Genomic DNA, 14277 nt, shown 5'->3' with positions numbered 1-14277 from the left:
AACAACAAAAATGAAAAAAAATATTAACTATTTTTTATCTAAATTGGTGTTCATTTTTCATTAAAGAAAAAATACATTTCCTGTATTCAAATTTAAATGTACAAATACCTAATGCTTAGATTCCAATTACTGTTAAATAGCAATATAATGGGATATAACTGTAGAACAAACAAATAAATTTTATTGCAGAAAATACTCAGGTAAGAGTTAAGCAATTTTGTTTATTGTTTCAACCAAATTTCTGATAATTGTCAACTAATTAATTAGATCTTGATTATTGTCTTATGTCAGATGATAATGACACTGATTTTATAAGTGAAATAAAATTTGCTTGCATTTTTAAAACATAGTTTTACATTTTTTGTCTTTTCTTTGAAAAAAAACCATGTCTGCATGATTAATCATTTGGATAGCTAGCAAAAATTAACAGAATATTTTAATGTAGTGTAGATCAAAATAATTAATACATATGTAGGTTTACTATTGAGGTCAAGAATGTGTGTATTCAGTTAGGTTTGTAATAAATTGTGCCTATTTAATTATGTAACAGGAAATGAGATATTAAATGTGGTGAATTAAGACTGGGGTTGTTTCCAATTAATACTTTAGTTACACCTTTGAGTGTAATTATTTGAAAATCATGACAGTTTATAACCATACTGACTCTTACTTGCCTATGGAAAGAATTGGAGTAATACCATTTCAAAAAAGTGTGGGAATTAACCGTTATATTAACACAAATGTTGACCTAAATTGCATAGAACAAAAACTTACACAAGCATAAGATAATAATATAATACTTTCAAAATTGTTATCAACTGATTCAATTGATGTAAAAATACTTTTTCAATTTATTTCATAAATAGTAAATCATTATAAATTTTGATTTACAAAGGAACTATATGCAAGTGTATATCTAAAATAAAAGGGTTCGAAAATCTTTTCTTAATTTAAGGGCAAATAACATGTCAAAAGTTGACAGTTGATGATTAAAATGGTATAGAAAGTTTCTGCAAGTCATAAAAACACATAATTAGTTTCATGACATGTCTTCAACTTAGTATTCTGCACCATCTCCAAAAACAGAGTGATCGCATAGATCCAGCATGGCTGAATCAAAACTTACAGCATTTATATTGGAAAGGGCCATAAAGTCGTGTTTCTAACGGTCGCATAATGTTTGTGTCTTATATTGATTTTTCGAATGCATCGAAACGTTTGGGACAAGTATAAGCTATTTTTAAAATTTGTTATAAATTTATTACAAGATATACAATACTTAAAACATGTGTTTTTGTTGTGTTTTTTTTTTTAATTTTTAAATGCAAAACTATTGATGTAAAAATGTTACTTGATACTTTTATATAAGATACAAAAACTCAAATCACACGGCATGTAACATGTGTTAGGTCACAGTGAATAGACATGTTTTCAACAAGTATCTGCCTTTATGGAACAACTGCAACATAATACAGGGTCTATCATCTTATTCGAGACATGAAACAGAACAAATTAAACCATTTTTGCAAGGGGCCCACTTCATCGTCGACAACATATATATAGTCTAATAATTATCATTTTAGTGTTTCTACTTAAATATGGTCATTTGTTGTAATATAACATGTCCTTTTATAACTGATGACCATTCAATCTTACAATTTAAACCATTGTGGTGACGTCAGCCTATTCATTAACCGTGGATTTTTTTTCTAGAATCAACGCTTCCTAAATCTGCCGCTGAAATTGACTCACCAAATTATATTCAATTGTTTCCTTTGTGTGCCTTTTGAATTGGCTAATTTACTGATTTCTGTTCACTAATGAAATTAATTTAAAAACTTACCTTAATTTTTTTTTTAATTTTTATATGCCTTCACTGGGAATCGAACTCTTCCTTGAAATCTGTTATGTGTGGCTGACATCAACACTACGACGAAACCTCTCGGCTACCAATGGATTACAATCTAGATGTCTATTTTATATATTTAAATGAACATCTGATATACATCGGTTCATCGGACACACAAAGCTTGTACCTTTATATAGACACAATAGGCATTCGTATAGTATGAGTTAGTAGCCGCGAGGTTAGCATGGTTAAAATCAACATGATCAATGAGTTAAAGATCGGGATTTGTCGGTTTAGGTTCGAATCCCTGTATTCTCTCTGGTAATCCAATTCTTAAGTTATCCTGTTTTTTTTTCTAATTTTGCATGTCATAGTGGATATTTTTGTAATAATAGCGAGTTTTACCGGTTTTTGATATTATTATTGGCTATTTCACATGTTTGAAACAAAAATGATTACATTCTATTTGTCAATTTTTGTTTTATAAATATAGTATGATTTCATATGTTTTACTACATAATTTTCCAAAGGTTTGTTTTCAAATTCCTATGCGAGAAAATCGTGATGTGCCTAGAGTGCTAGAAAAATTTCGATAACATACTTATTATATATACTTTATATATGCTTTTTGGTCGGGTTGTTGTCTCTTTGACAGTCACACGTTCCCCATTTCCATTTTCAATTCTATTAGAAATAATTTCGAATATGTCTTAGTTTGTATAAACAGATAAATAAATATGCATATGCCTGGTAATATAAAGATCTTTAAAGGTAGAGGTGATATATTTGTATTTTGTTAACCAATTAATTGTGATCTGAGATTTATCAATGTATCGTTGGACACGATAACATGGTTAATTAAACTCACTTACAATGCCTTATAATTAAGAAAAGGCTTTAATTTTGAAAAGAAATTAACACAATAGTTTAAGTTATAGATACAATGGATAAGCGTAGATTCGTGAAAAACAAACCATTCGCCCTCCGGACTCATGGTTTCTTTTTCAAGAATCCACGCTTATCCATTGTATCTATATAACGTAGTTGAGTAGGTAACCCGTTTACCGTGCACTAAAATTATGTCTTGAAAATTTAATTGCGAATAATTCTAGAAGAAAAGCAAAAAAGAAAAAAGAAGATTATTGTAAGATACGAGTGTTCGAGTTATTTCCGTATTGAAATTAAACAATTATAAACTAAAGTTACCTGAAGCTGAAAGACATATGAACTGTTTTTATTTCGTAACGGTAAGGCAGTTGAGAAGTTTGTTATATGACGTTTTGTTGATATATTATAACAAACATTAATCTTTAAAAAACTTTTACTTCGAGTATTTTGTAATTGACTGGCATATCATCTGTTTTGAACTCGTGAGTCGCAGATGTGTCTTACTGTGAGCCATAAAAGTGTTTTGTCAAAAAGTGTCCACCCGGACACTTTTTCACAGAAAGGTATATTTAAATGTGTCCGATGCTGTGCAAAAGTGTCCATTCAATCGGGCATAATTTCATGATAAAATACTTATAAATTCTGTCCTGTAAAGGTTGATTTTCAATAAGAGGACACATTTTCACAATTAAAAGTGTCCTTTACTGAAAGGGAGATAATAAAAAAAGTCACTGAAATGTTTTAGCTATATTTAATTTTCTATTACGAAAACAAACCAATTAAAAACCAGTTATAATATGATATAAACAAAAATTGAAGGTGTTGAATTCCAAAGCATTTTCAATTATCTTAGCGATAAAGATGTCGTAAAAAAGTATCCACCAGCCTCAACTGACAATGAGAAAAGAACTATTAGGAGAAAAGCATCCAACTATAAAATTAAATATGATGAACTGTACTTTACAACTATTGATAAAAAAAAAAAAAAAAAAAGAGAGAGTAGAACGACTCATAGTTCGCATTGATAAGCTAGAAAGAGTTATGTTCTACTGCTGGTGTGTGTATTAGTACATGTTTTATTGTATAATTTATGGTTAATAACACATGGTGATGATCACATTTTGTATGAATTCAATCCAGTTAACATGCAATGTTTTAATAGAAACAAAACTCCCCATGCTAATTTCAAAACTTTAATTTAGATAAAGAACTGAAGCTATGTATACATTTTGTAGGTATTGAGACTGGACACTTTTTCACGTGAAATACTGTCCTTTCTAAGAAGGACACTTTTTCATATGCAATATTGTCCTTTCTTTAAAGAACACTTTTTCACATCTGTGGACACGATTTCATAGGTAAATATCGTCCGGACGATATTTCATAATAACATTATGTCCTTGGACACAATTAACTGTGAAAAAGTGTCCGGTGGACATAATTTCATGGCGGACAAAATTTAATCCTACATTACAAGTAAAACGAAACACACGCCTTGTAAATAAAAGCAACAGTAGTATACCGCTGTTCAATAGTCATATTTTGATAAAGCAAAAACACATCCGGGTAACAAACTAAACCGAGGGAAACACATCAACTATAAGAGGAAAACAACGGAACAACAGAAACACTGAACTAAAACAAAAGCAAACGCCAGCATACATAGAAACGGACTGCAGATAACAACTGCCATATTCCTGACTTGGTACAGGACATTTTAAGACAAAATGGTGGGTTGAACCTGGTTTTATGGCTAGCCAAACCTCCCGCTTATAGGCAGTGTAAAAAATACCGCTAAAATGAAAACACTACGTGACAGGAATACAGTAAAAACAAACACAAGAACACTCAGAACAGAGAAATACATAAATAAATAATATAATAGTACATTACAACATGTAAACCGCAGAATAACAACAGACACCTCCCATGTATTTACGACAGCACACCAGGACACCAAAAACGAAATTATAAACTGCGCGTCACATGAATGGATCAACGTCACAAAATTTGTAAACTTGATCAAACGACTGCTATAGATGATGTCTTTTTAGAACTACTGGGTCAAAACCACTGTAAATGGACGTTTGCCATAGAGGTTATAACCAACTCTGTAGTCAGCACTCCTGTTCTGACATGAATTATCGTTGACGTGGACATTTTCTATAAGTTTACTCTTCACCAGCAAAATGTTAAAGCCATTTTAAAGTTTTTAATAACATATTAAGCCTATGAAATGTATTGCCATAGCCAGATTCGGTACATTTTTTGAAATTTTTGGTTTTGAATATTTTAACTTCGTAACTGATTTGGCTCCCTATTGTTTTGATTCGAGCACCATGCACTGATGAATTTTGTATAGACGAAATACGCGCCTGGTGTATTTATTATAAGCCCGGGATCTCTTATGACTTTTTATTACCAGTATTTGGTAGAATTGATGTTTGAGGAATTTATCCAATACAGATGTTGTAAGATCGAAATCGAAAGACGTCAGTCATAAAGCTAATATGTTGTACTGGTATCTCACTGATATATAAAACAAACGTGTTCTACTGTTTAAATGGCATATTATTTGAGGGTTTTACCTAACGCATGTGTTGTAAGACATGCAGTGCATTATCTAAATGCTTCAAACTGTTAAAATCTTTTGTTGTTCTTGGATTTTTTTGGGAAGTGGGTGTTTGGGGGAGGGGCATCTGTTGCATGTGCAATAATGATTTAGGACTAGAGAAATTTATTTGACAGTTCAATAACTCGGTTGTACTATAATTAGATTAGTTTGTAAAATAAACTAGATTATTGTAAAGCAACATGATATTTAACCTAACGTAACGAAAAGTTCGAGTGCATTATTCTATCATAGTGCCTTAGTACAAATATATCTTCAAATTATCGACATCATTAATGACAAAAATATGTTTTAAACAGTTTTTAAAGGTTTGCGTTACAATAAAAGGATAATTACCCTATATTATTGGATTTGAGACTTGACTTTCAAATGTTTTTCAAAGTACAAGACTAAACACACTAGTACACGAGTTTCAGAAATAAATGACGAGGTTATCAATTTCTCACATAGACTTCTATATGGTTGCACTGTTACTGAATGATCATTTTCAGACGGAGTTCATGAGACACATAATGGTATCAGTAGGGCCAACCAAGTTCAAAAGATTTTGTTACTTGATTATACTAATATTGGAATGAATTGTGACAGTGTTGTTAATTAGCAACAACTGTAAAACAAAAGAACCATGTAAATACAAACAGCTAGACGATCTCGGACATTTAACTGAAAACATACAATAAGAACCTTCTAGAAAAGTTTGAACTCTGATTGATAAAAACACAAAATGACATTTGTCAATGATAAAACACAAAAATGATTAACAAAACACCAAAAAATGACACTTTATTTAGTCTTCAGTATAACAAAAAAAGAGTCATACACACAAAGAAACATTATTTTATTTTATATATCGGTAACTGGAACTACTGAGGATTGCTATGTATAATCACAAATATTTTAGAGTTATTTCAATGGTTTATCTTCTATCTTTCATGACGACGCTGATTGTAGTAGTTATCAAATTAAATTACTACATTCTAATATGATATAGATTTCGTAAATTAGATAAAGTACAATAATAAACAGTAAAAATAGCAAATATATAGAGCTAGTAACACCCCAAAACAGCAACAAAATAAAACAAATAAACCAAACAAATAACAAACAAACAAACAAACAAAAGCAACAAAAAAACAAACAAAAAAACAAAAACAAACAAAAACAAAAACAAAAAACAAAACAACAACAAAAAAATATTAAAACCCTACTAAATAAAATAAAACCCAAAAAATTCTGCTTCAAAGATTTCCGGACAGGGGAAGCCAATCGAACTACCGTTTCTCTGTACGTTACATTTCTATCTAGGAATATATTAGCTGTATTTGGCAAAACCTTTCGGAATTTCTTGTCCTCAATGCTCTATAACTTTTACTTAATTAGCCTTTTAACTCTTTTGATTCGAGCGTCACTGATGAGTCTTTTGTAGACGAAACGCGCGCCTGGCGTACAAAATTTTAGGCCTCGTGTCTTTAATAAGCTTTTTTTATATACAGGTGACAGAACAAATTAACAATCAATACAATAGGTAAGTCGTTCAATAAGGGGTAAATCGGGATGATTGGCGAGAAATCTAGAACGCCACTGAAAAAGAAGGATATGTTCGATAGGGACAGAAAGTAAGCCTTAAGAAAGGTCATCTACGGACCCCTCAAAGAGTTGCTGCAAGGAATTTAACATACAGAGAGCGCAACACACTTTCTACACGATGCATCGGATTCAACCTCCACATTCTTACTGGACGTGGCTGCAAATATAAACATCCCACATAGCCAAACGGAGGCCTCACTTTGTCTAGAGTTTTACTGACGATCGGAAAAAGATCAAAGAATGGCTCTATTTCTATACCCCAGTCAACCCTTGGGTTTAGAAAATTTTGAAACATGTATAGGATCTGTGATAACTATTTATTCACACAAATAATACAGAGACAGCAATGAATGACCAATATTTCTGTTCTACTCCCATTTTCTTTCCAAGTGTGCCAGTTGATGAATGTGTATCTTTAAAATATTAAATGGTTCCATCTATGCAAGTTCTGGTAAGAATAATTATCAAGTTTCTACGAACGAATAAGACGGACGGGCGGACGTGCGCCAAGAGATGGCAATATTTCGCACTGACTCTTTGGACTAGGCGAAATGAATGAATAGACCTGACATTAGAAAATATAATAGGTAAGTCCTGCAATAAGAGTTCGAGCGGGGTGATTGGCAGGTAATTTAGAATGCCTCTGAAAGAGGAGGGTATATATTCGATAGGAACTAACATAATAGAGAAGACTAAAGTCATAATTTGCATATAATTTTGAGACAAACCGGTAATGCCAAAATGTTGTAAAATACTAGAAACATAACAACGTAAAGACACTTTTTAAAACCAGAAGCATAATAACAAAATGAAACGTTGCAATCACAAAAAATAGCAAAACAAGAATTATTGTTCAAAGACTTTCAGTTACTTGAATACGGCGAACTCCAGAAAATTGTTAGATATTTTAGAGGTAAATGACAATAATTTCCAGAAAGAATTAGAAAACACTTACCATGCTTACTTTTCTTCAAAATGCTTGAATCCTTCTGAGTATACAATAATAAAACTTCAAATTTTTCACAAATATCTCGTCCTGAACATGCATGAAATATTTTCCACTGGATGTTAACCAACCACCAATCAATCAATCAGAAATATCTAACGATCTGCACTTAAATACAAAGAAGTGCCAAAAATTAGGATAACTTGAACCTAGTACTACTTTGACATTTATAATAGATAATCTGTATTGGATTTAGAACAATGACGATAGAAATATATGTAAATAAATAGTTGGATTTCATATTATTTTTTCATTTGCATGATATATTCGAAAAAACAAAGGATATGGGGTATCCATCCATGACACAAAATCAGTAAATGCACAACAAAAAACATACAAAAAGCAAATGATATATTTGTAGATTTATCTTCACTGTAAACGGTATTTCTTTTTTGTAAAACACGAAGGGTTTTGGGAATTATTGCAATGAAAAAAAACCATCAGACATAAAGTAGTTGTATTTCGTCATTTAATTGGATCTTGCACAAACATGATAGATCAGATACTACTCTGGTATGTATGACTTTAGTCAAGTTATTTGTCAAGTCTGAGATTAAGGCTAGATTAGATGGAGGGCTTCTTTCAAAGGCAAGTTTCAATTCAAAGGCAGTGTATTCAACCTATGGTGTGTATTGACCACTACAATGGTCTCATAAAATTTAAAACTAATATAGTCTATTTAAGTAATTATTTCTGCAGATTTCATTCAGTTAAGCCAGCTTGATATTATGGATGTTGGGTTGGTGAAGATAGGGGAGGGGTAAACAAATTTTTTTCCGGTAAGATGTTACTCACTTAAACTATTCAGTTGAATTTCATGGAGAACATAGGTCTTTAATCTAATAATTTCCTTTATATGTTATTTTTTTATTAAATGTTACCGACTTATTCTAGGTTTTTTGCTGTCTCACGTATGGTGTGTAGGAGATTTTATAGCTTTCCTATTGTTAATTACCCATTTTTAGATGGTGACGTTCCCTTGTCACCATCTTATGGTGTTTATATATCTCAACTTGTTCGATTCGCTCGTGTTTGTAACAACGTATTTAATTTCAACGAAAGAAATCTCTGTATTTCTGAAAAATTATTACACCAGGGTTTTCGATATCACAAACTAGTCAAAACATTTACTAAATTTTATCATCGGTACAGGGACATCATTCGTAAATATAAATCAACATGTAGACATCTTATACGTTCAGGTATTTCACATCCAATATTTTATGGGGATATTCTTTACAAAGCACAAAAGTGTCGGCCTTCACCTCAAAAGCTAACCAAACCTTTAAACAGACTTATTCGGAAAGGATATAGTTACGATACTGTTGTCAGGTCATTAACTTAAAGGATTGCATATTTTGGTATTAATATTGATTCACTTATAGGGTCTTTGCATCGGAAATAAACACTATTATTCTAATAAAACCAGTTGTTGGCATGATAGGGGTTATGTTCTTCTCATATATTTTATGATTGTATGATACTAAACCCCTAACGGGAGGGATTGTACTTGATTTTCATATGATGAAGACATAATCTTTCAATCAGTTTAATTGATCTGGAGCTGGCATGTCAGTAACTGCTAGTAGTCCTTTGTTAATTTATGTATCATTGTCCTTTTGCTTAGTTTCTTTTGTTACCTATTCTGACATCGGACTCGGACTTCTTTAAAACTGAGTTTTACTGTGCGTATTGCTATGTGTTTCTTTATTCTACATTGACTAGAGGTATAGCGGGAGGGTTGAGATCTCACAAAACATGTTTAACCCCGCCGCATTTTTGCGCCTGTCCCAAGTCAGGAGCCTCTGGCCTTTGTTAGTCTTGTATGTTTTTATACAACTGCAAAAATTAAAAAAAGTTTTGGTCGTATATTGGTATCACGTTGTCGTCGTCGTCGTCGTCGTCGTCCGGCGTCGGCGTCGTCGTCGTCAGCGTCGTCCGAAGACAGATGGTTTCCGGATAATAACTTTAGTATAAGTAAATAGAAATCAATAAAATTTAAACACAAGGTTTATAACCACTAAAGGAAGATTGGGATTGATTTTGGGGGTTATGGTCCTAACAGTTTAGGAATTAGGGGTCAAAAAGGGGCCCAAATAAGCATTTTTGTAGTTTCCAGACAATAACTTGTGTTTAAGTGTATGAATCTCTCTGAAATTATATTAAGTTTCCATACTACAAAGGGATGGTTAGGATTGACTTTGGGGGGTTATGGCTCAAACCAATTAGTAATTAGAGGCAACAAAAGGGGAAAAACAAGGGTTTTTCTGGTTAAAGGACAATTGAGACAATTTAAAAGCAGTGTAAGGGAGGTAATCCAAATCAATTAAAAGAACACTGTTTGATTACCTCCCTTACACTGCTTGTAAATTATGTATTAAGAAATGATGATTGTCATGAGGTGATTAGCTGTCAATTTATTTTTAGCAGTTACTATTAATTAATAATAATTTTAGCCATGACTATGTATGTCATTTTATATTTTAAAACTTTTATGATGTATTTAAATGGGTAATTATGGTTGCAAACTCCATTAGAAATTTGAATTGAGATACTGACCATATCTTGAGGGAAAGGTTTTTTTGGGGGGAATAAGGGAAAGGGGGGAGGTGAAAAAAATTGGAGGGGGGGACAATTTTTCTCATTTAAGATTTCAGAAATTAAAAGAAAATTTCTTCAAATATTTTTTTTGGGGGGGTTAATATTCAACAGCATAGTGTATTGCACAAAAGCAAAAAATTGAATATAAATTCAAATTATATAACCAATTTGAAGTTCTTTGACTACAGTTATTCTGTGTCAGAAACCTATTATGTGTCAAAAATTTAGTTACAATCGAAACTCAGACCTGTATCAAGCGTGAATATTGTGTCCATTTTGGTCCCAACTTTTCAGGGTTGGACATCTGCGGTCGTATCCAGCTGCGCTCAGCGAAGCAATTTATTTAATTTTAGTTCATTTATATGTTTTGGAGTTTAGTGTGACGTCCATTTTCACTGAACTAGTACACAATTTTATTTAGGGGCCAGCTGAGGACCACCTCCGGGTGCGGGATTTTCTCGCTGCGTTGAAGACCCATTGGTGGCCTTCGGCTGTTGTCTGCTCTTTGGTCGGGTTGTTGTCTCTTTGACATATTCCTCATTTCCATTCTCAATTTTATAGAACAAAACGTTTAAAGTAGTGAAGTTGAGACCATCTCTTCAAAACATTTAATAACACAATCATGAAATGACCATGGATATGTCCCAATTGTCATAGCTAACATTATGTCCTCTTTTCCTTAATTGTGACACTTGTTCAATAAGATGAATTTACCAATATCAACACCTGTCCATTGAACTCAACGGTTGCTACGTGTGGACAATGACATGCTTACCAATTTGAAACACTTGGAATATCTTTCGGTTTTAATTTAGTGGGATTATTTGTGTTTAGATTTAAGTGTTTTCAGTTTCATTTTGATGATTTTCAGTTGATAAACATTTCTGATTCCGTAGTATATGATTTACTTGTACAAACAAAATCAACAAAAAAACGGAATAGCACTCATAACAAAAAATGAGCACTCAAATTGACAGCAATCTAGGTTTTCTGTATTTTGAAGGCACTTTCATGCTTGTTTGACCTGCAACGTTTTGTTCCTAATTTCAAACATATAAAGGACCATAATTTCGGAACGGTAAAGAGAAGATCATCAATTTGAAATTGACCTCCTTTTTGTCTTCAGTAACAATATACTTAAATTTTAAAATCATTTCTTAAAGGTTATTAGATCATTACACGAGAAAAGGTTCATAGATTACTACACGGAAATGACAAAGAGTGCATTTTACAAATTTATCAATAACCATTACTCCTGAACGGCAAAAGTGAATATCGTCAATATTGAACTTGGCAACCATTTTTATACGCCCGTTTACCATGTTTACGGGACGTATTATGGTATACCGTTGTCCGTCTGTTCGTCCGTCCGTCCGTCGTCAACATGTCGGACAATAACTCAAAAACGCTTCAACCAATTTGCATAAAACTTTGGTGAATTGTTCATATCTATTGATGTGAGCTCCCTTTTATTTTTTATAAAATTTAGATTTTACGTTTCTGAGTTATGGGGTTTCATTCATTAAAAAAGGGGGGATTTTCCAGTTTTCGGACAATTACTCAAAAATGCTTTCACCAATTTGCAAGAAACTTTGGTCAATTGTTTATATCTATTGACATGAGCTCCCTTTTGATTTTTATAAATTTTAGATTTTATGTTTCCGAGTTATGGAGTTTTATTCATTAAAAAAGGGGAGAGTTTCCAGTTTTCGGACAATAACTCAAAAATGCTTTCAGCAGTTCTCATGAAACTTTGGAGAATTGTTTATATCTATTTATGTAAGCTCCCTTTCAATTTTTATAAATTTTAGATTTTACACTTCCGAGTTATGGGATTTTATTCATAAAAAAGGGGTGATTTTCTAGTTTTCGGACAATACCTTCAAAGTGCTTCGAGCAGATTTTAGTAAACTTTGATAACCTCCATTTAGTTTTTCACAAATTTCTGTTATGACATTGAGAAGTTATTGAACTTAATTCGTAAAAAATGCGACGGGCGTATCATGCGCTCATGGCGCAGCTGTTTATTATATCATTACCAACATATTAAAATTTGAAAAGATTTGGTGGAACGGTTCACATGTTGTTCCAAGGAAATGACATAAAGGGCTGTTCATAATATATCAAGAACGATAACTCTTGAACTTTGAAAGCGAAAATCGTCAATATCAAACTTGACCTCCATTTTGATTAAGAAAATATTAAAATTTGGAAACGTTTCATACATTATTGCACGGACGGAAACTGTTACCAACAGCCCGCCTGTCCGCCCTTGGCCGCAATAACTCGCCCATACTTCACTCAACTAATAACTGGTTTTTCTTTCGGAAAACCCAGTTAAAAATGTATTCATCACTTAATTGTTTTTAAAGCTTTTGAATACGAAAAATATTATTATCTAATTGTTTGATAGCATTTGAGTATTTGACTATATCATGGAAAAATTCTACAATAGTCTCCAGTGCAACAGTCAAAGAGAACACAAATAAAAAAGGAATCTTTACTTAAAATTGAACATTGCAGTGATATTTTTTTCTCAAATTGATGTATTCCAAATCTGTTAGCTTCAGTCTGTATTATATTCATTCCCAATGTTATACCTTTGGTTTTATATTATTTCTTCAGCTTGTTTCTGAAAGAAAAAAACATGATGCTCTGTACACAATTTGTTTTGTTTTGGAAATTTACTTTTGAATTAATAATCAATACATAGGTTGTTCGCTATGCCTGGGTCTATTGTGAGGTCATAGACGTCAATGAATGTATACATGTACCACTGATTAATCTTTAAGTCAGGGATTTCGTTACCATAAATTACTTTCATTTATTGTTTATTTCATTTTTATGATAGAATCTGTGAAATTTAATCACTATAAGCGGATATGTTCCTAATGTCGTAACTACAATCCCGTCCCCTTTTTACGAATGTGACCTACCGAATTAGACTTGTTACCGGGTTTGTTTTAACATGAGCAACACGCCAGGTACCACATGTGGAGCAGGATCTGCTAACCCTTCCGGAGCACCTGAGATCACCCCCAGTTTTTGATGGGGTTCTTGTTGCTTATTTTTTAAAAGCCTATGTAGTGCTTTGTGTACTATTGTTTGTGTGTTTGTCTTTTTCTTTTTTAGCCACGGTGTTGCCAGTTTATTTTCGATTTATGAGTTTGAATGTCCCTCTGGTATCTTTCGCCCCTCTTTTACTCACAAGTCGTCGTCAACAATTAGCAATACTCCATACGCAGATAAAGTTGGTGCGGAAAAAATTAAAATTTCGAAATTGAAATCATTAGGTTTGTCATAGATTCTCGTACTGCGCTGACTGCTGTATTAAAATTCGAGACATATGTCTAGACATGAGAAGCGAAGGAAGCCTTAGCTGTATTGTTCTTTAATCTATAGTTCAGGAGGATATACTAATGGAATCCAATAAAAAGAAATGGAACTGTTAATGGGAATAACATCATTAAAATACCTGTATGTGAATGATATAGCTTCTTTGATCTTTTTAATTTAAAAAAATGGTTGAGGAAAATAAGAACAACACTAAAAAAAAAACGGAGGATGTGATATTTTATTTGTTATAAGATATATACAAAATTTCGTGAAACTGTTCTAAGGTAATTTTGAATTCGAAATTCTTGACTTGATTAATTAATCAGTTATTCATAGAATACATTCACTGATATCTAATCACTACAAACACGGACAAAG

Source organism: Mytilus californianus, unplaced genomic scaffold (genome assembly GCF_021869535.1).
Source record: "Mytilus californianus isolate M0D057914Y unplaced genomic scaffold, xbMytCali1.0.p SCAF_9, whole genome shotgun sequence".
Lineage (NCBI taxonomy): Eukaryota > Metazoa > Mollusca > Bivalvia > Mytilida > Mytilidae > Mytilus > Mytilus californianus.
The sequence above is the reverse complement of the archived record's forward strand: the minus strand, read 5'-3'. Positions refer to the sequence as shown.